Below are 27,737 nucleotides of genomic sequence, written 5' to 3' on the forward strand. Positions count from 1 at the left end.
ACTTTCTGACAGGTATCCCTGCCATGATTTGCATGGGAAAGAGAGTCAGAAGGGACCCTTCCAATTTCGTCATTTCACAAATTGAAACTTGAACCCCAGCCTTCCAAGCTAGCAGCAGAACCAAGATGGGGATCCAGGTCTACTAGGTTATCTAATAGTATCTGAGACCATTTATAGCTTCAGGTCTACCCACGAATATTCATAAACTTGACATGTCTGCTGACTGAACCCTGGCATCACTACCCTTCTGGCTGGCCTGGGGGGTTTGATTCCCCACAGTAGTGCTCAAACTTATTTTCTACCACTTGGGGGCCGCAGACGCGTCATCCAGGAGGTCTCCCTTTTCACTTTCCCCCTTCCCGCCCCCAGTGGCCGGCAGGGGGCGCCGTGACACCCTGGTTCCGTGGCCCCTCCCCCGGCCAACCGTCGATTGGGCCGGCGCGTGACGTCACTCCGTTTTAGCCAAACAAATGGGTTTCGGGGCGAGCGTTGGGCGCCGCCGCGCCGTGCTGGGTGCTCGGTCCGCCTCAGCGGTGGGGAGCGAGCCAGGCCTCCCGCCACCGCTGCCGCCGCCGCCACTGCATCGGGCTGGTGCAGCCCCGGTCCAGGCCGTGGCCGGGGCAGGAGCGCAGGTGAGTCCGGGCCGGGGTGGGGCGTGGCGCAAGGGCCGCGCGGCTGGGGTTCGGCGGCGGCCACCGTGGCCGCTCCCCGCCCCCTCCCGCCGCCTGCCTGCGCTCCCGGGGCGCCGGGCGGGTGGGGGCGGGGGCGCCGCCCGCGGGTCCGGGGCAGGGACCCGGCTGCCTGCGCCTCCTCCGGGGCGGCCCTCCCCGCGCGCACGCACGGCCCGGGCGCTGAGCGCCCCCGCGGGCCACGGAGGGTCGGGCGGGTAGGGAGCGGGGTCCCGGGTCCCGGCTGAAGCCGAGGAGATCACAGATAGGCCGTGAGCGGGTACCGGACCGGCGCTCCCACCTACGGGACCCCGGGCGGTGAGGAAGTCAGCCTTTGGACTTGGGTCGCCTCGCCCCTGTCGCGCTCGGCCACTCTGCCCTTCCCTGCCCCAGCACAGGTGAGCTGGCGCTTGTCCTTAACCTTCCTCGGCGACGAGGCGGGACGGAGGCTCGGACGCCTCCCCAGCCTCTGGGCTGGCGCAAGCCGACTGCGATTCGTCCCCAGTCCGCGGTGAAGTCATAGAGCTGTGGGTCCGCATGTCTGTGACGTCAGTAGATGGGTCCTGGGATGTCACCGCAGGCCCGGGCGGGGACCTGGGCTCGCGGAAGGGCCGGGGGGACCCGCAGGGGAGAAAAAGGAAGTTGTGTTCCACGAACGCCTGGAATCGCAGTGAATTTGAATCGAAAGTTGTTCGATATCAGCATTTTGCAGTTTTAATGTAATAGTTGTCAATTTCTTTAACTTCTTGTCCAGCAAGCGTTTCGAGTACAGCTTAGTATAAGACATTTGATTTAGAAAAATTTAAGTCAAGGTAGGAGATTTTTTGGAGGGTGTAATGTAAAAAGCCTTTTAGGAAGCTAAATTCATAGTTTGATGGTTTGTGATCAGAATTACTGAAAAAAAGAGAACCACTTCTAGTGCTGATAAATCAGTTTGCTTTACTTTTGTTTTTTTTTTTTTTAAACTGGACATCTATCTGCTTGTTAGCATTTTTTGTTAGCAAATGGCTAGGAGGAGGGAGAGTGGATCTTACATGATTTTTTTCTTTTTTTTCTGTTGTAAAGGGAGGGAGGAGTTTGAATTAATCCAACATTTGTCTTAAATAATAATTACCTGAGGAATTAATTTATCCAGGTTGTCCCTATCCTACCCTGTGCTACCATGCTACCACCCCTTGCTACCATGGTTTAGAAGTCAGCAACAAACCTTTTTCTTGCTTTCTTACTAAGACCCGGCTGTAACTTAATATAATAACATATTCCAGGACCGCTTGTCTGGATAGTTAACTAACATTTTGTCTTTAGTGCTTTTAAATATGAAATTACAGAATTAAAAAAAATGATTTGTCAATGAATGCTGTTTTTCTTCCAAAGCTTTCAAAAGAGATCTAAACTGGAAGAGAAGCTAGTCACTTGTCGTAGTAACTGACCCTCTTCAGGTATTCCAGCATATCAGTACTTTTCATTTCCTCCTCTTTGTAGAATAATGTAAATGGAATCTAGTTCAAAAGGTAGATGGCTTAAAATTGAAGCATAGGTACAATTGGTGTCTTTAGCAGGAAGCTTGAGTAGAAGTCCTTAGTCCTTCCTCACTGACCTTGACTTGTAATGGTAGGGTTTTTTTTTTTTTCTCTCTCTCTCTCTCTCAATACTTCCTGCTCCCCATTTGTCTTTTAAAGGTGATTGATAACATATTGTCTCTCTGGGTTTTACATCAACATGCAGGTGGAAGTTATGCCCATTTTCAGGCAGGAAATAAAAGCAAAAATTCACCCCTGTTAGGTACTGTTGGATTTGACTGGAAGTTCACAAAACAAGGCTTTTCTGTACATCTTATTTTGATCCTCACCACAACCTTGGGAATTTGACAGCATTGTGTGCACTACTGAAAGTTGTTCTGTTTTTTTCTTCCTTCTTTTAAGAAATTAGGAATTTTATGCTGACAGTGTTGAGTGAAGTCCCTAAAGATACAATTCTGTGTACAAATTATTTTTTGTATATACAAACTTTGTATACAAAATTTTGTATAAAAGATACAAATTTGAGCCTTTGGATAACCAGAGACTTGAGAGGCACCTGAATTAATATGAAACTGCTGATATTGAGAGTTAGTCAACCTTCTCTTGAAGATGAAAGAGTCTTGGCAAGATACTATGTAATGCAACTGAAGGGGGTCCAAAATGGAACTTGCATGTGTTTTTCCCAAGTGGTAGCCATTCTGGGGCCGGCTACATGGCTCTCTGTAAGTTAGGTGTACTCGTTTGTTTGTTTGTTTTTTTGAAACGGAGTCTTGCTCTGTCGCCCAGGCTGGAGTGCAGTGGCACGATCTCGGCTCACTGCAACCTCTGCCTCCCGGGTTCAGGCGATTCTCCTGGCTCAGCCTCCCGAGTAGCTGGGACTATAGGCGCGTGCCACCATTTCCAGCTAATTTTTGTATTTAGTTTTACTGTGTTGGCCAGGCTGGTTGTGAACTCCTGACCTCATGATCCGCACACCTCAGCCTCCCAAAGTGCTGGGATTACAGGTGTGAGCCACTGTTCCCGGCCAGGTGTACTAGTATTAATGGGAAAGGATGAAAGTCAGACTAAACCAGAAAGACCTACAGCTGATAAGGAGACACCTGCTCTTTGGCAGTGCTTTTTTCCCCTCTGTTTTGCTTAGCAATTGCGAAGTTTTACTTTTTCCTCATGGAAAATGAGTTAATAGGTGAAGAATACATGTCGTAGGGCATACTGATGTGACTGAGGAACAATGACAGATATTTAAAAAGTCAGCTAGTGAGTGTTGTTGTGCAGTTATCTAACAAGCCATAACTCGTGTGAAACATTTTTACAGTCTGTTTCTATTTTTGGCAGGATATTTTTCACCCGTGCTTTCCAGTTTTGGGTCTGGGAAGCAGCTTTTACTTCATATAGATGGTTTTATGGAAATTAATTTTGAGATTGGTTTATTATTTTAAGTCATCCACTTATGTAATTTGAAGGCACTAAATTAAACAGTCATTTGTTATGTGGCATCTTTCTGATGGATAAAAGCAAGTGTCAAGAATGAGAGTACTGTATTGTAGAAATTCCTCAGGATATGTTTATTGGATCAATTATTTTATTAACATTTAGGATTTAAATTCTTACAAAATTTTTACTTTATTTTTTAAACTTAATTTATGTTTAGCTTAATTTGACAGTTTTTATATTCTAGTAAATTTTAATCTTGTTTTAGTATTTGTTTGGGAGAGAACGTACTTATCTTTAGAGACATCATTTAGTTTTATCATCCAAAATTTGCAGCTGTTTAGAACCAGATACTTGAGGGAAGCTACTATGGTATGATGAATGCCTTCCTTGTTAGGTCATGTGTGACAAAGGCAAAATTCAGCAAGTGCATAATCTGCAGTCCTTTGGAAGCAACAAAAACAAAAAAGAGCAGATTAACTTGAAATGCATTTAGGTCATCTGGAAATTGAATTCCTGTCAGTTCTTATCTTTGCATAATTTATCTTCTCCCCTTTAGTTAATGCTTATGGTATTTTGAAGCTGATGACATACTGTATTTTCCAGGAGAGCATTAATACAGTGTAGTTGTTTCTTAGTGTTGGTTAAAAGAACTTATCAACCTTTCATTCCAACCTCCATCTTCTAGTTAATGCTCCACAGAAGAGGCTCTCATTAGTCCCTTTAAAAATATTCAGCTTCAGAAACCTAACATGTACATTTCCTACCCTCCATATAGTATAGTTGTAAATATGAAACTAAGTGCTATGTAAGTGTGGTTATTGCATTTTTAGGTATGGATTTCATTCATCCAGCAAACATTTTTTTGAGGATTTCTGTGCCGCATACTCAGGATCTGTGACACGGGGATGAAATGTCCTTGCTGCAAGGACCCTTAAAACAAATTAACATTGCCCTGGTGGGTCTTGGGTGTGAGAGGCTAGAGTTGGGTCAAGAGGATAAACTATTGGCTGGGCGCGGTGGCTGACACCTGTAATCCCAGCACTTTGGGAGACCGAGGCGGGCGGATCATGAGGTCAGGAGATCGAGAGCATCCTGGCTAACATGGTGAAACCCCATCTCTACTAAAAAAAAAAAATACAAAAAATTAGTCAGGCATGGTGGCGGGTGCCTGTAGTCCTAGCTACTTGGGAGGCTGAGGCAGGAGAATGGTGTGAACCCGGGAGTTGGAGCTTACAGTGAGCCGAGATCGCGCCACTGCATTCCAGCCTGGGTGACTGAGCGAGACTCTGTCTCAGGAAAAAAAAAAAAAAAAAAGGATAAACTATTTATGTTATGCTAGATTGGCCAGAGGTGTTAGTTAAAGGTCAGTTTAAGGAGGTATTAGAAACTCAGTTAAAAAGAATAGGGAATAGCTTATTATAGCCCAAGACAAAGGATCTAGATACCACAGATTGAGATTGTGCTAGAATGAATGGAACTTAGTGAGTTCGGGCTTCCTCAGAGGCAAGAACAAGTGCTCAAGGCCAGAACTAGTCTGTATAGGCAGTCTAAAATTAGAAGCAGAGACAACCCGAATACCTGTTCTCCTTTCGCATTTACCTTCTTTTCCTTTAAAGTCAATCCTTTTCTTTAATTGATGAACTTGGGAAATATGCAAGCCTCTCACAGCCTTCATTTCCAGTGTTTGCTTTCTTTCTGGAGGATTTTATAGTGAAACATTTCATTCATTACAGAAAAGTGGAAAGAATTGTTTGTACATTGCATACCTAAATACTCACCATCCCTATATCGTTAGTCATATTTTGCTATATTTGCTTTATTGCCTATCTATCGGTCTATCCATTCATCAATCCTTTTGTTTTTGTTGTATTTCAAAGTATACTTTACACCTAGACATTTCCCGATGCCTATTATTAAATTTGTTTACTTGTTTTTAGGCAAAACTTGTATATAGTAAAATGTACAAATCTTATACCATTCTGTTAGTTTGAACAAGTTCATACATCTGTGTAACCCATATATCCCTGTCAAAATATAGAACATTCTATCACCACAAAAAGTTCCTTCCGGCACCTTGTAGGTTAATTTCATTAGCTGTTTAATCTCCTGCAGTCTTATTTCTACTACTTTCTTCTGAAACTACTTGTTCAAATGATCTGCTTTGTTAGAAGTACATTAGGGTAGCATTGTGATTGGTGTTCAGAGTATAAAGAAATGAAGAATATAGCCCTTGCTCTCTCTGTGATTCAATTTTTTGTTTTGTTTTGTTTTTTTGAGACAGTCTCGCTTTGTTGCCCAGGCTGAAGTACAGTGGTGCAGTTGTAGCTTACTGTAACATTGAGCTCCTGAGCTCAAGCCATCCTCCTTCCTCAGTCTCTTGAGTAGTTGGGTCTACAGGTGTGTGCCACCATGCCTGACTGCTTTTTTTTTTTTTTTTTTAAAGAGACTAGATATTGCCCAGTCTGGAGTGCAGTGGCTGTTCAGAGGCCTGATTATAGTGTACTGCAGCCTTGAACTTTTGGACTCAAGCGATCCTCAGCCTTCTGAGTAACTGGCATGTACCATGGGCTTAGTTTGGGTTTTAATTAGGTATCTGAAGAGAGGTAAGTAAATGTTACATGAATTCAGAGGAGGAAAGTTTCTTCGGAGTGGGTCTTGCTAAGGTCTGAGTGTTGGTGTCCCTCCAAAATTTAAATGTTGGAACTTAATCTCCAGTGTGATAGTGTTAAGAGCTGGGGCCTTTAGGAGGTGATTAAGTCATGAGTGGGATTAATGCCCTTGTAAAAGAGGCTTGAGGAGCTCTTTGTCCCTTCCATCCTGTAAGGTGCCATCTCTGAGTAACAGGGCCTCACCAGACACTGAATCTGCCAGTGCACTCATCTTGGACTTCTCAGTCTCCAGAACTGTCAGCAGTAAATTTCTGTTGTATAAAAGTTACACAACGTAAGGTATTTTATAGCAGCCTGACTGAACAAGGACAGGCCTTTATTTAAGGATCCAGAGAAGAATTTTTTATTTTTATTTTTTTAAAGACTGACTAGAAGCTTTTGCATAAAGGAACAGTAGCAGGCAAGGTGGTTGGGTCCAGGCTTTGGAAGGAGTTTGAGTATTATTTTGTACCCAGTGATAGTTTTTGAGGAAGGAAGTAATGTTTTTCACAGATCTTTCTGTTAAATCTTTATCCTGTTTGTCATCTTTGGTACTTAGTTGTATAGAAGACTTCGTGTTTTGAGTTCTCTCTTCTCTTAGTTCTTTGCTTATCTCTAATTTCTCAGCTTTTCTGACGATTCTTTCTCTTCCAGATCCAGACTCTCTAACGCTCTGTTCTTGAACCTTTATTCCTTCTTATAATCCAGCCCTTACCTTTTGGGTAATTATAACTTCTCAGTTATAATTCTATCCAAGTCATGCCTACATTTTTATTCATAAACTGTTAACTCTTGTTGGGTTTTTGACTACTAAGAAGATGCTTCTTTTGTATATCCCTTTTTACTTTGACTTATTCAGGATCATGTAGCAAGAGCGTTTGCTTTAAGCAGTTACAGCAAACAGGATTTATTGAGAGAAAGAGATTGTAAACTTTGAGTGGGCTGCTTGAACAGATTAGTCTGAACTTCTAGAAACAAACCCCTGAATGACACTGCAGAGCTTGCCTGCCAAGGGGGCTACTGCCACCACACGACTGAGAACCATGTTGTTGAATCAGAAAGCTGCCATCAGAACTTTAACTTCCTTGGGTAGGACTGTACTTTCTGTTCTCTGTGTCTTATGCGGTATGTCTGCTTGCCCATACTTAGGTCATATGTGAAACCTTAGCATTGCCTATATATAAAACAGGAAGTGCATGTGAGAGCTTGATTGGAGTGTTGAGTCTGAAGTACATTCAGTTTGTGAGGAACTGAACTCATTTTCCCCAATTGCCTCATTGTGACAAAGTTAAGGCTTTTCTAAGTTTTCTTTTTCAGTCCAAAGGCATGGGTATTGTTCTAGTTTTTGGAGGTAGAAACTATTGAAAACTGTATCATTTAGATTTTTTAATGCTGATATAACAGAAAACCAACTCAAACTCACTGGCTCACAATATTAAAAATTCCAAAGGTGAAGCTTGATTCGGTTACACTTATGTGATCAGACTTCATCTTTCTCTTCCTTTATTTAATGAGCTCAGCTTCCGTGGTTTTGTCCCTTTGTATTCACGTTTGTTGCAGCTCAAGCGCTACATCCTCATGCTGTCAAGTCCAGAGGAAAATATATAGGACTACTGTACAAAGAAAACTAGTTACATTAAAATATAGTTATAAAAGTATTTTTAAAAATTGTTGGTAATATCTGTTTCTTTTTTTTGAGACAGGTTCTTGATCTGTTGCCTAAGCTGGAGTACAGTGGTGCTAACACGGCTCACTGCAGCCTCAACCTTGTAGGCTCAAGTAATCTTCTCAGCCTTCTAAGTAGCTGGGACCACAGGTGCACACCACAACACCCAGCTAACTTTTAAGTTTTTTTGTAGAGATGAGGTCTCGCCATGTTGCCCAGGCTGGTCTCAAGTTCTTGGGCTCAAGCCATCCTCCTGCCTTGGCCTCCCAAAATGCCAGGATTATAGGCATGAGCCACCATGTTCACACTGTTTCTTTATAAAAAGATTCAGTGAAGGCCAGGCGTGGTGGCTCACGCCTGTAATCCCAGCACTTTAGGAGGCTGAGGCAGGTGGATCATGAGGTCAGGAGACCAGCGTGGCCAAGGTGGTGAAACCTCATCTACTAAAAATACAAAAATTAGCTGGGCATGGTGGTGAGTGCCTGTGATCCCAGCTACTTGGGAGGCTGAGGCAGAGAATTGCTTGAACCCGGGAGATGGAGGTTGCAGTGAGCCGAGGTTGTGCCATTGCACTCCAGCCTGGGTGACCGTCAAAAAAAAAAAAAAATATATATATATATGTGTGTGTATATATATAAAAATATATATAAATATATGTATATTTGTATATACATATATACATAATATGTATATATTTAGTGGGGTCTAATAATTTCCAAGTGGTGATGAGTATTATCACTATTTGGAGGTATCTGCAACCAAAGATCATGTGATAGGAAAATAAATATCTGTGATTTCTACTGGTGACAAAATGAACAGATATTGCTAATATGATACTATTGTGGTGTGTTGGCTGAATTCACAGTAAAAGGAAATGCTAAATTTCAGTTGGAGGTTAAAGATGTAACTTGTTTTTCTCATCTGAGTTTAAAGACACCCTGAATTCTGTATATAAACCCTTGGAGTGTCTGTGAGCCTCAGCTTAAGAACCACTGCTAGAAGAGAGTTTCTCTTTCTGGAAGCTCAAGAAATGTATTCTTGTGTCTCATTGACTTTGGGTTATGTTGTCATTTCTGAATCAATGATTAAAGCAAGAGAAATAGGATTTGCTAATTAGTTGAGCGAGCCTGGGCCTACCTCTGGAGCTGGGGGTCATTCCCTCCTAAGTAGCATCATGGGAGAGGAAGTGGATTTCCAAGGGAAAATTGAGAAGCAGCGGATGGCAGGATCTGGAAGATTTGCTAAGTGCCCCTCCCCTTCAAAAAAAAAAAAAAAGAGCCAGTAGATACTGAGTAGCAAATAGCATTATGTCCATCCTCTCCCTTTACTTCCATGGTCAACCAGTCATTAAGTTTTAGTGAAACTTTCATTTGCATTTGCCTTTTTTTGTTTAGTCTCTTTGATAATATCTTAAACCTCCAGTGTGGTAGTGTGTGGATTAGTCCATTGGATTGTGGAAAGAAAAATATTGAAACTTCTGTTTGTTCTTCTCATTCTACTAGTATTTATGTGCATTTTATATGTATGTAAAATATATTAGTACATGATATATATACATGTACTACTGTATATATATCATGTAAAAAGTGGTATGTAGATATATACACACACACAGTGGTACATGTGTATATATCATGTGTATATATATATATATATCATGTACAGTGGTACATGTATATCATATTTCATATTTGTGGGTACATGTTAAAAATGTTTTAAAAAATGGAGATGGGAGAATCAGAAAAGTTGAGATAACTATGTAGAGCAGTGCTGTTGTGTAGAAATAGCCCTCTATCTGTGGGTTTAGCATCCATGGATACAACCAACCTCAGATGGAAAATACTTGAGGAAAAGAAATTACATCTGTATTGAACATGTACAGATATTTTTTCTTGTCATGGCAGTACAGCGTAACTCTTTACATAGCATTTACATTGTATTAGGTATTTTTTTTTTTTTTTTTTTTTTTTTTTTTTTTTTGAGACGGAGTCTCGCTGTGTCGCCCAGGCTGGAGTGCAGTGGCCGGATCTTAGCTCACTGCAAGCTCTGCCTCCCGGGTTTTTACGCCATTCTCCTGCCTCAGCCTCCCGAGTAGCCGGGACTACAGGCGCCCGCCACCTCGCCCGGCTAGTTTTTTGTATTTTTTAGTAGAGACGGGGTTTCACCGTGTTAGCCAGGATGGTCTCGAACTCCTGACCTCGTGATCCGCCCGTCTCAGCCTCCCAAAGTGCTGGGATTACAGGCTTGAGCCACCGCGCCCGGCCGTATTAGGTATTTTAAGTAATCTAGAGTTTATTTAAAGTATGCGGTAGAATGTGCATAGGTTATATGCAAATACTACACTATTTTATATCAGGAACTTGAGCATCCACGGAGTTTGGTGTCCATGGGAGGTCCTGGAACCAATCCCCCATGGATACTGAGGGATGACTATAATATGAACCTTGTATGTATGTAATTTAACATTTTCTAGTTAGCCACATTAAAAAAGAAAAAAAGAAACAGATGAAAAATATTTTAAAAATATGTTAACACAATATATGCAAAACATGATTTCACATTGTAATCAATATAAAAATTACTGAAATAGTTTAGTCTTTTTTTTCATATAACATCTTTGAAATCTGGTGTGCATTTTACACTTAAAGCATATCCCTCTGGGCATGATAGCCCATGCCTATAGTCCTAGCTGCTTGGGAGGCTGAGCCAGGAGAATCTCTTGAACACAGGAGTTTGAGGTTATGGTGAGCAATGATTGTGCCACTGAACTGCAGCCTGGATGACAGAACGAGACCCACCTCCTTAAAAAAAAAAACACACACACACATCTCAGTTCAGACTACTAATATTTCAGCTGCCAAATGCAACATGTGGCTAGTGGCTGCTGTATTGGATAGCACAGATCTAGACCAATGATCATTGTGAATTTAGATTTCTGTAATTGTGTCTGTGATGGTTTTTTATAGTTCTATATTTGCCCCCTTCAGTCTTATACACAGTTGGCAGGTTAGTTGGACAAAAATTCCAGTGGGATGATGATATTACTCTCCAAATGAAAACCTGCCTAGGTTTAGACGTCATAAGATAGGCCCACCCTTCCTCTCCCTTTTCTGGGACTCCCTGCCGTAAACCTGGTATTCAGGCAGTTTCCTCAGCCTTGCTTTCTCCTTTCATTTCTCCAAATATGACATCTGTTTTGGGAAGTCTGTTCCCATAAAACCTTGTTGGACTCACCAATCCCTCTGTAACATCCTTACCATTTCCCACATTCCTATGGTGTGTGTATTGAGTACTTAGCCACTCAGCACGTTGGCATTTCATTGTATGCTGTTGCTTGTTGCTCCTTGTTTCACACACAATGAGCCTTATCTCCCCTAATAAATTCTAAGCTTCATATATTATCCCTGAATTATAGGCACATATTGAAGACTTGGCTTCTCCTTATCTTTAGAAAGGACATAGCTGGGCTATGTAAATTTGTAGCTTTATGTTTTTTTGAAATTAATTGTTTACTCCAAAAAGTTTCATTTTTAAATTTAGCTTTTTTTAAATTTAAATTTTTATTTTATTTTATTTATTTTAGTTTAGTTTAGTTTAGTTTAGTTTAGTTTAGGTTTTTGAAACAGAGTCTTATTCTGTTACCAGGCCAGAGTGCAGTGGTTCGATCTCGGCTCACTGCAATCTCTGCCTCCTGGGTTCAAGAGATTCCACTGGCTCAGCCTCCCGAGTAGCTGGGACTACAGGCGTGTGCCACCATGCCCGGCTAATTTTTTGTATTTTAGTAGAGAGAGGGTTTCTCCATGTTGGCCAGGATGGTCTTGATCTCCTCGGCCTCCCAAAGTGCTGGGATTACAGGCGTGAGCCACTGCACCCGGCCAAATTTAGCTTTTTGACTGTGTACTTTCAACAGTTTCACAATGATTTTCTGCTTCTTGATAAGGAAGACACCCTTGATCCTGTCATGGACTCATTTAGCACACATCGGACCACGATAGGCCCTGCTGACATGTTTTTTTCCTTGTAGACAACCTTATAAGAACTTTAAATCTCAGAGCACAAGCGCTTCGAAGTCTGGCTGGGCACATGCCACATGCCGATTTTGTGTCTTTCTCAACCTTCTTGGTGGGTAGACAGTTCTATTGCCAGGGCCTTGGGTCGCCCTATTTCTGTTGAAGGCTGTATTGTAGGAAAACTGATGATTGTATGTCATACACTGGACCATGTCTCTAGACAATGAGTGACTCTAGACAATGTCTCTGGAAAAAAAAGCAGTTGCTGTGTTTTGTACTCTGCTTGTTTACTTAGACGCTTTTTAGCAGATTCATTTGTAGGAGTTGGTGTTCATTTGCTTTATGACAATTAAAAAGATTTTGTTTATAGAATAGTTTATTTGAAACTGTAGAATCATTCTTGGAACTACAGAATAGGGAATTATTGATTAGCTGGAGTTTCTGAAGATGAAATTTGAGTTTCATAAGGTAGTCTCAGAGGACACTTTTTCTTTATTGTCCAGAAACCAGGAGAGGCAAACTTGTTTCCAAAGTAGGGCAAGAGGTTTTATTTCAAGTTCAGTCATCAGGATTATTCTCTGGAGGTTGTCAGTACTTTTTACAAACTCCAGTCACTTTAACCCTAGGGAATAGGTTTCTCTTGTTCAGACTGTCTTCTTTCTTGGATGAAGAACTCTACCATCATCACTATATTTTAGCTCATTTGTGGAACAAAGGACTATCAAAATATTTCCTGAAAAAAAGTCCAGAGAGGGCCGTAGAGCTTTATGCTTTAAGGAATCGTCTTTCATTTAACATTTTCTTTGCTGTATTTTGCTTAACATAGGCTATGATTAGATTGATAAAAAGCTAAAAAAATACACCAACATTTTTAACTTGTGGAATTTCACAGCCGATTTATTACAGCGTATTTTATATGCCAGGTATTAAGCGCATTAGTTAATTTCTGTCACTTTTTCTTTTAGCATAATTTTACAGATATATTATTTATATTCTTTGGCAAATAGCAGTCTTTAAGAATTTATTTATTTATTTATTTATTTATTCATTCATTCATTTATTTTTGAGACAGAGTCTCGCTCTGTCACCTAGGCTGGAGTGCAGTGGTGCGATCTTGGCTCACTGTAACCTCCACCCCCTGGGTTCAAGCGATTCTCCTGCCTCGGTCTCCTGAGTAGCTGGGATTACAGGCGCCTGCCACCACGCCTGACTAATGTATTTTTAGTAGAGATGGGGTTTCACCATGTTGGTTAGGCTGGTCTGAACTCCTAACCTCGTGATCTGCCTGCCTTGGCCTCCCAAAGTGCTGGGATTATAGGTGCATGAGCCACTGCGCCCGGCCAAGAATTTATTCTTTTTATTTAACACTTTGTGTTTTCCCCCCTTTAGGTAAATATAATAAAATTGGTTATTAAAGTCCAAAAAAATTAACTTTACTGGAGAGTTCACATTTTTGTTTTATTAGCTGGTAGGAAGTTACAACTTTTCCTAAAATTAAAATGTAACTTTACATTCTAAGTGTGTGTGGTTTTTTTTTTTAGAGATAGGGTCTCATTCTTTTGCCCAGACTGGAGTGCAGTGGCACAGTCATAGCTTACTGCAGCCTCAGACTCCTGGGCTCAAGCAGTCCTCTTGCTTTAGCCTCTCGAGTAGCTAGGACTTACAAGCGTGCACCACCATGCCTAGTGCTAATTGCATATATTTTTAAGACTGTAGGGTATACAATTTTTTTACACTTAAAAATTACAGTATATGGGTTGGGCGTGGTGGCTCACGCTTGCAATCCCAGCACTTTGGGAGGTCGACAGGGGTAGATCACCTGAGGTCAGGAGTTTGAGACCAGCCTGACCAACATGGTGAAACCCCGTCTCTACTAAAAATACAAAATTAGCCGGGTGTGGTGGTGCATGCCTGTAATCCCAGCTACTCGGGATGCTAAGGCAGGAGAATCTCTTGAACTCAGGGGTTGGAGGTTGCAGTGAGCTGAGATTGTGCCATTGCACTCCAGCCTGGGCAACAAGAGTGAAACTCCATCTCAAAAAAAAAAAAAAAAAAGCAAATGATTTATTTTCTTCTCTTTTTATTTGATTCAGGGACGTAGCCTCTGGATTTCGAGTGTTTGTGGTTACCTAAAATGTTGTTTATGTTACTTTTTGTTTGTTTGTTTGAGACAGGTTCTCTGTCACCCAGGCTAGAGTGTAGTGGTGCATTCTCAGCTCACTGCACCTCAACCACCCAGGCTTAAGCAGTCTTTCCACCTCATCCTCCTGAGTAGCTGGCACTACAGGCATGTGCCACCATGTCCAGCTAATTTTTGTATCTTTTGTAGAGATAGGGTTTCACGCCGTTGCTCAGGCTGGTCTTGAACTCCTGGGCTCAAGTGATCCTCCCGCCTCAGCCTCCCAAAGTGCTGAGATTACAGGCTTGAGCACCATATCTGGCCTCACCTTGGTTCTTATTGCAGTTGTCTTGTTTTATTTTGTGAATCTTTACCATGTTTATCTTGCTTTTAATGGTCCTATTTTAAAATGCAGAGAACATTCTTTCTGGCCAAATGAGGTTAAAAGAAAAAAAATTGCAAAGATGAGGGGTTGTAAAGCTTCTTTTAAGAATTGTTCCGGCTGGGTGCAGTGGCTCACACCTGTAATCCCAGCACTTTGGGAGGTCAAGGTGGGCGGATCATGTGAGTTTGGGAGTTTGAGACCAGCCTGACCAACATGGAGAAACCCCGACTCTAATAAAAATACAAAATTAGCCAGGCATGGTGGCGCGTGCCTGGAATCCCAGCTACTTGGGCTGATTCAGGAGAATTGCTTGAACCCAGGAGGCAGAGGTTGCGGTGAGCTGAGATTGTGCCATTGCACGCCACCCTGGGCAACAAGAGCGAAACTCCATCTCAAAAGAAAAAAAAAATTGTTCCTTCTCCCGGGAGTTTAGGAACAGCAGGTTACCTAAGGATGGGTGAAGGGAGGTCTCCAGGTCGGAAACGGAGCAGGTCAAAACTCCCATGCTGATCAGTAGTGGGATTGTGCCTGTGAATAACCACTGCTGTCCAGCATTGGCAACATAGTGAGACCCTATCTCTTAAAAAAAAAAAAAAAATTCCTTTATGAACATTTCATGGGATTTCTGCCATCCCCTTTTAAGGGACATAACAAGAAGGAGAACATGCCTCTTTAAAAGATAACAGTTTTAGCAATTAAAATCTTCCTGCCAGCTCATTTGTTGGTCTACTTAAACATTCCAGTTTTATTTCATTAAAGGTCTTTTCAGGTGTTTCAAGTTTTCCTTTAAGTGAACACTTGTTGAACTGAACACTTGTTCATGTTTCTCATGTTTAATGGCTATGATTTAAATACATGTTGGTGTTACTGAAGTCATAATCCAGTGAGAATTCCTGTTTAAAGTGTTAAGATTTTGGACTCTTGCATAAGTTCAGTCTTGCATAAGTCAGATATTCAGTCAAAATTGGTTAGAATTGAATTTGAGTAACGCCTGTGCTTGTATTTATACTGCTTATTTAGTATTCATGGATAATACTGTATGAAAATTTGATTAGTTCATTTTTTTCCCTTCCAAATTGATAACTTAGAAGAGAAAATTAATCTCTACCTCTTTCCCTTCCCAATTTGTAAAAAATGAGTGTAATTTCCCATGTTTCTACTTTTAAAGGATGTTAGACTTCTTGTTTTGTTAAAGTAGCAGTGATATTCTTGAAGATTCAACGTGAATTCAATTTAGTGTTCTTGGCAGACACAAACTTAGTTTTTTTCCCTTTAGAAGAAAACCATATCAAGCCTTCATTAATGAACCTCGGTGTAATTTTTGGCCTTCTTCAAGACATTTGTCATTTGCATTGTACGGCTGTAGTGTAGATATCTTGAAATAATGCTTAATTTTATTTCCTTGTGCATTGTATTTGTTTTTAAACTCCTGTTCAGTTTACTTACCAAATACTAATAGTGTGCCTACTTTGAGTCTTCTACATTTGAATATTCCTTTAGTCTATGTTGCTGAAATTCTGCTTTATAGAATAATACACATAACTGTATTGGAAAGTGTAGTCTTTGCCGTCAGGAGCATTTACTCTGATAGGGTTAATGATTGTAAGCCCCTCACGAATTTTCCACACTAGTTACTAAGGATTTTTAAAGGATAAGTGATTTTGTTTGTTCCAACCCTGTTCAAAACAATTTGATGTTTGTACTACATGTTGAATATCTCTTATCTTACATGCTTGGGACCAGAAGTGGTTTGGATTTTGGATTTTTTTTGGAATTTGGAATATTCACATATACACAATGAGATATCTTGGAGATAGGACCCATGTTGAAACAATTCATTTATGTTTCATTTACCCTTTTTTTTTTTTTCGAGACAGTGTCTCGCTCTGTCGCCCAGGCTGAAGTGCAGTGGCTTGATCTTGGCTCACTGCAACCTCCGCCTCCAGGGTTCAAGCGATTCTCCTGTCTCAGCCTCCCAAGTAGCTGAGATTACAGGTGTGCCATCACACCTGGCTAGTTTTTGTATTTTAGTAGAGATGGGGTTTCACCGTGTTGGCCAGGCTGGTCTTGAACTCCTGACCTCAGGTGATCCACCTCTTTCCCAAAGTCCTGGGATTACAGGCATGAGCCACTGTACCCAGCATCATTTACATCTTATACACATAGCCTGAAGGTAGTTTTATACAACATTTTAAATAATTTTGTTCAGGAAACAAAGTTTGTGTACATTGAACTGTTAGCAAAGGTGTCACAATCTTAGTCACTTACGTGCATAGTCTGTAGTTATTTGGCATCACCATCACAGTCAACTGAATTTATATGCTACTGATAAGCGGTCATTTTCTTTTACTTATTCACACGTAAGTATAAGAAAAAAGTAAAAAATAACAGTAAAAAGAATGACATACCATTAATATAGTGGAATAATAATGTGTTCAGGGTAACTAAGCACAATAGCATCACCAGAATATCTGTAACTGCTGTTAAGCAACAGCATCAGCAAATAAGGTTAGGCTTTCAGTCTCCACCTATGATGTTATTTTTTGATTAAAAGGTTTCTGGACATTTTTTGTTTGTTTGTTTGTTTTATTAAGGCCGGAAGAAACATCAGAATCAATTGAGGGACCAGGAAATGGGGCCTCTAGGGAACACAAGGCATTCTGCTACATGGCTTTTAAAAATATTTCCTCCGGAGTCACTTGTCTCATTAACAACAGTTTTTGTCTTACAAGTCTCTCTTTGATTTTATAAACCAGCATGATTTGTTTTGTTATGAATGCATGCTGCTCTAGTTCTCTAATAAGCCCATCATGCTTTTGCATCATGTCGGCAATAAGCACTTTTTTTGCTGTGTTAACATTGTCATCTTCATTGTTGTGTGCCTGTGTTTTGACTGTGACCTGTCACATGAGGTTGGGTGTGGAATTTTCCACTTGTGGCATCATGTTGGAGCTCAAAAAGTTTGGATTTTGAACCAGTTTGGATTTCAGATTTTTGGATTAGGGATTCTCAACCTGTACTATCAGCCAGGAGGTATAAATGATGTTTCCTTTGTGGGTTTAAATATAATTTATTGCTTAAGAAGTTACTTGTAATTGGTATGGATCAATAATTTTTTTTTTTTTTTTTTTTTTTTTTGAGACGGAGTCTCGCTGTGTCTCCCAGGCTGGAGTGCAGTGGCGTGATCTCGGCTCACTGCAAGCTCCGCCTCCCGGGTTCACGCCATTCTCCCGCCTCAGCCTCCCAAGTAGCTGAGACTACAGGCACCCGCCACCACGCCCGGCTAGTTTTTTTTTTGTATTTTTAGTAGAGACGGGGTTTCACCATGTTAGCCAGGATAGTCTCGATCTCCTGACCTCGTGAATGGATCAATAATTTATGCTTCATGACTTCTACCTTATGATGTGGTTAGTCATCTTTTGGCATTGGTGTGAGAAACAAGGTTTTCCAAAAGGAAAATCAAAATTTTTTTTGTGGAAATTTCTAAAAGGATTTTTTTTTTATTTTGTGTATTTAAATTATAATCATTACATAGAAATAAGTACAAAAAAATGGAAAATAAAATTACATACACTAATCATAGCTGGGAAAAAAAATAGTCCAAGACTTGGGCTACTGCAAAATTAAATGGTTTAATTAAGAGTAGTTAGATTTTGAATAACTCTTGTTATGTTATTTATGCCATGAAAAAGGCACGAATTTATATTCACATATTTTAAAATAGTGTTGAAAAGAAAACCATGTACGGCCTGTTTGATACATTTTTCAGAAATCCTCATTTTATTTCAATCTGATTCATAGACTTTCAAATGATCCTACTTGTAACGGTTGAGAAACTGTATTCCTCTAGCAAGAAAGAACCTTTTGTAATGATTTCTTCAGTTAATCAGAGAAAAGGCTTGTTGGACGATTTGATTTAGCTAGCTGCTTTGTTTGTTTTACCCTAAGAGCAAATGATGAGAAATTAAAAAAAAAAAAATATAGGGCTGGGCATGGTGGCTCACGCCTGTAATCCCAGCACTTTGGGAGGCTGAGGTGGGTGTATCACTTGAGGTCAGGAGTTTGAGACCAGCTTGGCCAACGTGGTGAAACTCCATCTCTACTAAAAATACAAAAATTAGCCAGGCATGGTGGCGCATGCCTGTAATCCCAGCTACTCGAGAGGCTGAGGCAGGAGAATCGCTTGAACCTGGGAGGTGAAGGTTGCAGTGAACTGAGATCGAGCCACTGCACTCCAGCCTGGGCGACAGAGCGAGACTCTGTCTCAAAAAACAAAACAGAAAAAGGATATATAATACATATTTCAAGCAGCAAAATGACCTCAAAGCTTCTCTTTTTGGTTAAAATGTTTTCTTGCCCTTTTCTCTCAAACGATTCAGAGTTCTTGCCCTCTCTTTTTTCCCCCCCTTCCAACATTTTTAAATTTTGTTATTTTTGTATCTAGTAGTTCTTGGGTAATTACTTTAGTGTGGAAGTATTTCAAAACCAAAATCTAATACAGACCTTCAAATCGTTGAAATCTCCATATATCAAAATTTCAAGAAAGTTTATATTTTAGTAGGATGGAAGAACATTTACTTTTTGAATAATATGTTCTCGTGATTCAAACACAAAAAGTGCCAAAAATGACGAGTTTTCTTCCTTCCCCTGTCTGTTGGGCACACTTTACCCCTCTCTGGAAGCAACCAATGTTACCAGTTTCTTATCTGTTCTTCCAGTATAAGATTCTTTCTTTCGACATATGTACGTATGTATGTATATATGACAGAAAGAAAGAGGTCTCACTCTGTGCCCCAGGCTAGAGTGTAGTGGCATGATCACCGCTCAGTGTAGCCACAACATCCTGGGCTCAAGAAATCCTCCCACCTCAGCCTCTCAAGTAGTTGGGAATACAGGCATACACCACTATGTCCAGCTAGTTTTTTTTTTGTAGAGACAGAATTTCACTTTGTTTCCCAGGTTGGTCTCGAACTCCTGGACTCAAGGATTATTCTGCCTTGGACTCCCAAAGTGCTGGGATTACAGGAGTGAGTCCCCAGGCCCAGCCACTGTCTACCTTTTTAAAAGAAACAAGTTTGGTAGCATACTCTATATACTCTTAGCTTGGTTTTTTTTACTAACAGTAGTTTTAAAATTCTTTACATATTGGTATATGAAGAGTGTATTTGTGATAGAAAACTTAACAGCGACTCAAACAACAACAAAGTGTTTTTCTCTTGAAGGTTCAGGTAGGTGATTTAGGGCTCATCTGGCACTCATGGTGTGCTGTTTTTCTCTTACTCTGCTTTTTTTAAATTGAGGCATAATTTGGCCAGACACGGTGGCTCATGCCTGTAGTCCCAGCACTTTGGGAGGTGGAGGCAGGCAGATCACCTGAGGTCAGGAGTTTGAGACCAGCCTGGCCAACATGGTGAAACCCCCTGTCTACTAAAAAATACAAAATTAACTGGGTGTGGTAGCAGGCACCTTAATCCCAGCTACTTGGGAGGCAGAGGCAGGAGAATCGTTTGAACCTGGGAGGCGGAGGTTGCAGTGAGCCGAGATTGAGCCATTGCACTCAAGCCTGGGGGACAAGAGTGAGACTTCTTTCAAAAAAAATAAAACAAAACAAAAAATAAATAAATAAATAAAATAAATGGAGGCATAATGGATACAGTAACATGCACAGATACTAAGTGCATGGTTCAGTGAGGTCATCACCCCCTACTATCACTTTTCTGATTGGCCTTTTTCTATACTAATACTGCTCTGTGTATGCTGCCTGTGTCCTCATTGACTTAGCAAGATCTCCAGCTATTGCAGCCCATTCTGAGCAGCAGGATGCATGAAAGGGCAGAGGTTCTATGTTACCCTTTTAAAGGAAGGTTTGTAGAAGTTGTCACTTCATAGCAGTTTGAATTATGTTTCATTAGTTAGAACGTAGTGTCATAGCCACATCTGAATGCAAAGGAGGTTGAGAAATGCAGTCTTTATTATCTTTTTTTCCCATTATAAACAATGCTGCAGTGAATAACCTTGTTCAGATTTATTTTTATTTATTTATTTATTTTGAGACAGAATCTCTGTTGCCCAGGCTGGAGTGCAGTGGCACTATCTCAGCTCACTGCAACCTCCACCTCCCGAGTTCATGATTCTCCTGCTTCTGCCTCCTGAGTAGCTGTGATTACAGGTACCTGCCACCATGCCCGGCTAGTTTTTTTTGTATTTTTAGTAGAGACAGGAGGTTTCACCATGTTGGCCATGCTGGTCTTGAACTCCTGACCTTAAGTGATCCTCCTCCCTTGGCCTCCCAAAGTGCTATGATTATAGGCATGAGCCACCATACCTGGCCTCAGATGGTGTTTTGTGGGATAAATTTTTAGAAGGGGAACTACTGGATCAAAGAGTATTTGCAGTTGGACAATACACTTATTTTCTCATATCCTTGCTGACACAATTTTTGTATTTGCTAATTTCACAGGTAAAAATGTGACAGAGGGTAGCTCTAATTTGCCTGATAGGACATGTAGGTAGAGAAAATACTTCTACCCTTACATACTGATGATACCTAGAAAGCATGGATTGCACAGCTAGTTAATGTAATGCTAGTTGGGTGAAGCATATGCAGCATGTTTTCATTTTATGTAGGCCAGTTGTAACAGAAGACTGATGGTTAAAGGTCGATGAGAAACCCTTCTACTCATAAACATGTCACAGTAAACTGACAGGAAAACGGGAATAATGTATTTTTTAGGAGTTTTTTAATTAAAAAGTAAATTAGGGCTGAGCATAGTGGCTCGTGCCTCCTCACTTCAGGAGGTGAGGTGGGGAGGATTGCTTGAGGCCAAGAATTGGATATCAGCCTGGACAACATAGCAAGAACCCATCTCTAATAAAAACCCCAAAAATTAGGTGTTGTGACATGCACCTGTAATCACAGTGCTTTGGGAGGCCAAGGCAGGAGAATTGCTTGAGCCCAGAAGTTTGAGATCACCCTAGGCAACATAGGGAGACCCCATCTTTAGAAAAAATATTAGCTGGGCATAGTGGTGTGCACCTGTATTCCCAGCTGTATGGGGGTGGCTGAGATGGGAGGATCGCTTGAGCCCAGGAGTTGAAGGTTACAGTGTGCTGTCATTGCACCACCGCTCTCCAGCCTGCGTAACAAAGTAATACCTCATTTCTTTAAAAAAGAAAAAAAAATCAATTCATGTATAAGGTTAATTTAGCATTAATTTTCTTTGGTCCTGTTTTCTATCACATACATTTCTTAACATTCAGAAACATATTTTTAACTGATCTTAAAGTACCCTTTAACCTAATGGGGAAAAAGAAAGTAATATATATTTTTGGTTCTTTTCATGTAATATTTTTTGTTTTTATTCTTTTTATTTTCTTTTTATTCTCCGATTGCTAAATGGGTTCAGATACATTGCATAATATGTATTCTGCTTAAACTGTAATTTTTAAAACTAGAATGTTAGGTGTCCTTAATTATATTTTCAACTCTGTGAGCTTTTGGTTGGGACTTAAGGAAAAACTTCATAGTAATTTTCTATGCCACTGGGTAGTATTATAAGCTGTATTTACCTTTTTTTTTTTTTTTTTTTTGAGACAGCGTCTCGCTCTGTCATTCAGGCTGGAGTGTGGTGGTACCAACACGGCTCACTGCAGCCTCCATCTCCTAGGCTCAAGTGATCCTTACACCTCAGCCTCCAGAGTATCTGGGACTACAGGCGTACGCCACCATGCCTGGCTAATTTTTGTATTTTTCTTGGTAGAGATACGGGTTTGCCATTTTGCACAGGCTGGTCTTGAACTGTTGGGATTCAAGACCCTTCTGCCTCCCAAAGTGTTGGTGTTACAGGCGTGAGCCACTGTGCTTGGCCTGTACTTACTTTTAAAGTAGGAAATGGGAACATTAAAAGAAAGGATATATATGCATGTTTTCCCCATACCACCTGATGAAGTCTTAGATAGCAGAGACCTCTTAGTTAGCTACCATAGGTACTGTGGCATAGTAGATTGGACTCCCAATAGCAATGTTTTGGCTCTTCTGCTCTTCTGGGTGAGAGGGAGGGTAGATGTTAGTACTTTTAAAATGTCAGTTCTTTTTTTTTTTTTTTTTTTCTGAGACGGAGTCTTGCTGTGTCTCCCAGACTGGAGTGCAGTGGCGCGATCTCGGCTCACTGCAAGCTCCACCTCCCGGGTTTACGCCATTCTCCTGCCTCAGCCTCCCGAGTAGCTGGGACTACAGGCGCCCGCCACCACCCCCAGCTAATTTTTTGTATTTTTAGTAGAGACAGGGTTTCACCGTGTTAGCCAGGATGGTCTCGATCTCCTGACTTCGTGATCCACCCACCTCGGCCTCCCAAAGTGCTGGGATTACAGGCGTGAGCCACCACGCCGGGCTAAAATGTCAGTTCTTTAGGTAAAGAAACTTTTCTTTTTTTTTTTGAAATGGAGTCTCACTCTGTCACCGAGGCTGAAGTGCAGTGGCACAATCTTACCTTACTGCAGCCTCTGTCTCCCAGGTTCAAGCAATTCTCCTGCCTCAGCCTCCCAAGTAGCTGGGATTACAGGCGTGTGCCACCACACCTGGCTGATTTTTGTATTGGTAGTAGAGATGGGGTTTCACCATGTTGGCCAGCCTGGTATTGAACTTCTGACTTCAGGTGATCCACCCCCCTTGACCTCCCAAAGTGCTGGGATTACAGATGTGAGCCACCCTGCACCAGCCTTTTTTTTTTTTTTTTTTTTTTTTTTTTTTTTTGAGACAGGGTCTCATTCTGCCACCCAGGCTGGGGTGCATTGGCATGATCTCAGCTTACTGAAACCTCTGCTCCTGGGTTCAGATGATTGTTGTGCCTCAGCCACTCTAGTAGTTGGGATTACAGGCGTGCGCCACCACACCCAGCTAATTTTTGTGTTTTTAGTAGAGATGGGGTTAACCCTTGCCATGTTGGCCAGGCTGGTCTTGAACTTTGACCTCAAGGGATCTTCCCACCTTGGACTTCCAAAGCACTGGGATTACAGGCGTGAGCCACTGTGCGTGGCACTAGGTAAAGAAACTTTATAAGGGCCCAATATCTATAATCTGAAGATAGAGACTTTGAGATACTTTGAGTACAGTATCATCTCACTTATCTGGAGATCAGATTTCTGTAAATCTCCGCCTTTTTTTTTTTTTTAAAATCAATGAAGGCTTAATAAGGAGTAAGAAAAAAGTATTCCTTAGTAAATGACCCTTTGCTAAGGTTCCTGTGACCGAATAGAAAGTATTGCCTGTCATGTTCTTTTCTGTATCCTTAGCACGGAAAGTGGGACCTAGCACGTGGGTGTTATTCAGTAAACATTTGTTGAATGAATGAATTTTTATGAATTGAGATTTTTTTTTTTTTTTTTTTTTGAGACGGAGTCTCGCTCTGTCGCCCAGGCTGGAGTGCAGTGGCGCGATCTCGGCTCACTGCAAGCTCCGCCTCCCGGGTTCACGCCATTCTCCTGCCTCAGCCTCCCGAGTAGCTGGGACTACAGGCGCCCACAACCGTGCCCGGCTAATTTTTTGTATTTTTAGTAGAGACGGGGTTTCACCGTGGTCTCGATCTCCTGACCTTGTGATCCGCCCGCCTCCGCGTCCCAAAGTGCTGGGATTACAGGCGTGAGCCACCGCGCCCGGCCTGAGATATTTTTTGTTTGTTTGTTTTTTCCTAGCACAGGTTTGTGTGTGTATGGAGGGAGGGATATAGAAACTTAACAGCAATGACTGATATTTTTGCTTATTTGTTAGGTCTTGGTGGTGGTGGTAATCAGGTACGCATATGCTTTCCTTAGGATTTGCATTTGCTGTTCCCTGTGTCTAGAATGCTATTCCTGAGCTAAATCTTCATTCCTTACCTCCTTAAAATGTTTTCTCATCTATCACCTTCTTAAGGAAGTCTGTACTGATCACCCTACTTAAAATTATAACTGCCCCTCTTTGATTGCACTTCTAAGCTTCCTTATCCTAGTCTGTTTAGGATAGAATACCTATCCTTGAAAGGAGGTAACTGTAGAATTTACTTATTTCTACAGAGCTCTGTAGAATTTACTTATTATGACTGTTGTCTCTCTTACTATCAGAATGTTAGTTCCTTGAGGGCTTTGTCTATTAGTTCATTGTATTCCAGGTGCCTAATAGATGCTAAAAAAAATTATTATTTTTTGAGACAGGATCTGACTCTGTCTCCCAGGCTGGAGTGCAGTGGTGTGAACACTGCAGTCTTGACCTCCCAGGTTCAAGTGATCCTCTGACCTCAACCTCCCAAGTAGCTGGGAGTACACACACACACCACAGGGTTTTGCCACATTGCCCAGGCTGGTCTTGAACTCCTGGGCTCAAGTGAGCCACCTGCCTCGGCCTCCCAGAGTGTTGGGATTATGGACATGAGCCACCATGCCTGGCCTTAAAAAAACATTTGCTATATGTGTGAAGAGAGGAAAGGGTATAACGTAAGAAAGTTAGCTGTAAAATAGTTTACATTTTAAATACTTATATTTAAAAGTATTATTTCCATTATTTAAAAAGGAATTTTAAAATTTTGCTTTTGGAGACTACTGTGTTCCATAATTATACCAGGGCAAACACAGCTGTGCTAAGTTTAAGGCCTGTGTATTCTGTTGGTGGAAAAGGACTGAGTATTGGTTTGCTCAGTACATCACCTGCCTCAGTCTTCTAGTGGTTTTGTGGTAAAGTTGCTTTCAGTGGTGGTTTAGTTAATGCTCTTTGACTTATGTCCCGATAAATCAGTTGAAAACAAACGCATTTAATATATTTAACCTCCCAAATATCATAGCTTAGCCTAGCCTACCTTAAACATTCTTAGAATATGTACATTAGTCAACAGTTGGATAAAATCATCTAACACAGAGCCTACCTTGTAATAAAGTGCTGAATATCTCATTTACTTTATTGAATACTGAAAGTGAAAAACAGATCAAAATTTGAAGTGCAGTTTCTACTGAATGTATATCACTTTTGCACCATCATAAAGTCAAAAAGTCATAAGTTGAACCATCCTAAATTGGGAACCTTCTGTAATAGAAAAAACCTCTAGGTTTGAATGTGTTCCCTAGTGTCCAGATGGAACATCCCTTTCCTACTGGAGGTAGCTTTCTGCACAGTGAGGTATGACAATGTTAATATTAATAGTTAGCCTTATTTCTTAATGTGGACTAGGCCTTATGCTAAGCATTTTATGAATATTATCTATTCTATATAATAGATCTATGAGGTAAATATTCTTTTTTTTTTGAGACAGTGTCTCTTCTCTGTTGCCCAGGCTGGAGTGTAGTGGCCTGATCTTGATTCACTGCATCTTCTACCTTCTGGGCTCAAGCGATTCTCCAGCCTCAGCCCCCCGAGTAGCTGGGATTACAGGCATGCGCCACCATGCCCAGCTAGTTTTTTGTAGTTTTAGTAGAGATGGGGTTTTGCAATGTTGGCCAGGCTGGTCTCGAATTCCTGGCCTCGAGTGATCTGCCTACCTCGGCCTCCCAAAGTGCCACTGCGCCCGGCTGAGGTAAATATTCTTGGCCATTTTTTCTTGCAGAAAATTGATTCTTCGTTAAACACCTTGTCTAGCTAGTAAGTGTTGAAACTGGAATTCAAATCCAGCCAGTCTTACAGAGGAACTTCACTGCACAAAACACTTTCCTATTATAGTAAAGAATATTTTGCTGAGGCAGGAGAATGGCGTGAACCCGGGAGGCGGAGCTTGCAGTGAGCTGAGATCCAGCCACTGCACTCCAGCCTGGGCGACACAGCGAGACTCCGTCTCAAAAAAAAAAAAATTTTTTTTTTGAAGTAAAAAAGAAATTAGGAACAGCTTAGTGGAATACTAATGTCACAAAGAGACCATTATCTTTTATTTGCTCTACCTTCCAATGATTTACTAGGTTGATTGAGACTGCTGTGACTGAAGCAGTAATGTTACATTAAAGTTAACTAATGCTGCCAGGCACAGTGGCTTGCACCTGTAATCCCAGCTACTTGTGAGGCTGAGGTGGGAGGATCTTTTAATGCCAGTAGTTTAAGATCAGCCTTAGCAAGTCCCCCCTCCTTTTTTTTTTTTTTTAAAGTTAACCAATGCTAATTTTAATAAAGTAAGTATATTTTAAATAAAGCCATAGTTGGCTCCTAATTATCTCTTCTACTACTTAGACTTAGTTCAGGAAGAGTTTAGCTTCTTTTTGGAGCAGAATTTGTATGTTCTGCCTTTATCCCTAAAATTAGATTCAGCAAGGCAAAAGTTTTAACTGTATAGCTGGACAGGAAGTATAATTTAGTGAAGGAGTAGAGGGGTAGACAGTGGGTAGGTTTTGCTATTCTTTTTTTTTTTTGAGACGGAGTCTAGCTGTGTCACCCAGGCTGGAGTACAGTGGCTCGATCTCGGTTTACTGCAACCTCTGCCTCCCAGGTTCAAGCAATTATCCTGCCTTAGCCTCCCGAGTAGCTGGAATTACAGGCGCCCACTACCACACCTGGCTAATTTTTTTTTTTTTTTTTTGTAGTTTTAGGGGAGATGGAGTTTCACCATATTGCCCAGGCTGATCTTGAACTCCTGACCTTTCCTGACCTTGTGATCTGCCTGCCTGGGGCTCCCAAAGTGCTGGGATTACAGGCATGAGCCACGGTGTCCAGCCACTGTTCTTGATTTTTAAAAGAAAAACATGCCCATAATTTATACAAAATTATAGTAATGGAAACAGTCTTCCTCTGCCTACCATAGAAAACAATTTTTAATTTAAAATTTTGACTAGAATATTCTGATTCTTCAATGTGAATTACTTTTGAACCTTAATTAGCCATTTGTCTTCTACAAAATATGTATTTTATTCCCCACCATACATATATTTCTGTTCTGTTCTAAGGAGCTTCAGACTATACCTGGTTATCTCCAGTACATAAATCAGTTTTAATTTGTTTTAAAACAGTAGTTTAGGGGAGTAAATTAGAATCTACAGTTGTAGGGAGACCCACCCTAATCTTATTATGCAAATGTTCTTTCCCCTTGACCGGTGCCATTTTGGCTGCTCTTTACAGTACATGTGGCTGGCAGAGAGAAGGGAAGATGGAGCCGCCATTTTGAACCTGATTGGCACAACTGCCAGCTTCCATATCTGCAGCTCTATTTTACAGGCTGCTCTTTGTTAGGAAAATGATTTGGGGCTGCTTTTCATTAAAAGGAAAACCTTACCGAGGACTCGCGTACCCTATCTGCCTAAGTAATTTCTGTTCTTTTTTCTTTTTTCTTTTTCTTTTTTTTTTTT

The 27,737-nt window shown here is 41.1% G+C and overlaps 1 protein-coding gene across 3 annotated transcripts in view; it reads left to right on the forward strand.

Annotated features, from left to right (window-relative positions):
* Positions 1 to 551: 551 nt before the first annotated feature.
* Positions 552 to 27,737, forward strand: part of FBXO34 (F-box protein 34) — an 82,511-nt gene continuing 55,325 nt past the window's right edge. Inside the window, 1 exon segment of one of the 3 annotated variants that reach the window (NM_001266246.1) lies at positions 552 to 632. The gene's annotated coding sequence lies outside the window, so the exon portion shown is untranslated. 3 annotated transcript variants of the gene reach the window in all.

Source organism: Macaca mulatta, chromosome 7, assembly GCF_049350105.2.
Source record: "Macaca mulatta isolate MMU2019108-1 chromosome 7, T2T-MMU8v2.0, whole genome shotgun sequence".
Lineage (NCBI taxonomy): Eukaryota > Metazoa > Chordata > Mammalia > Primates > Cercopithecidae > Macaca > Macaca mulatta.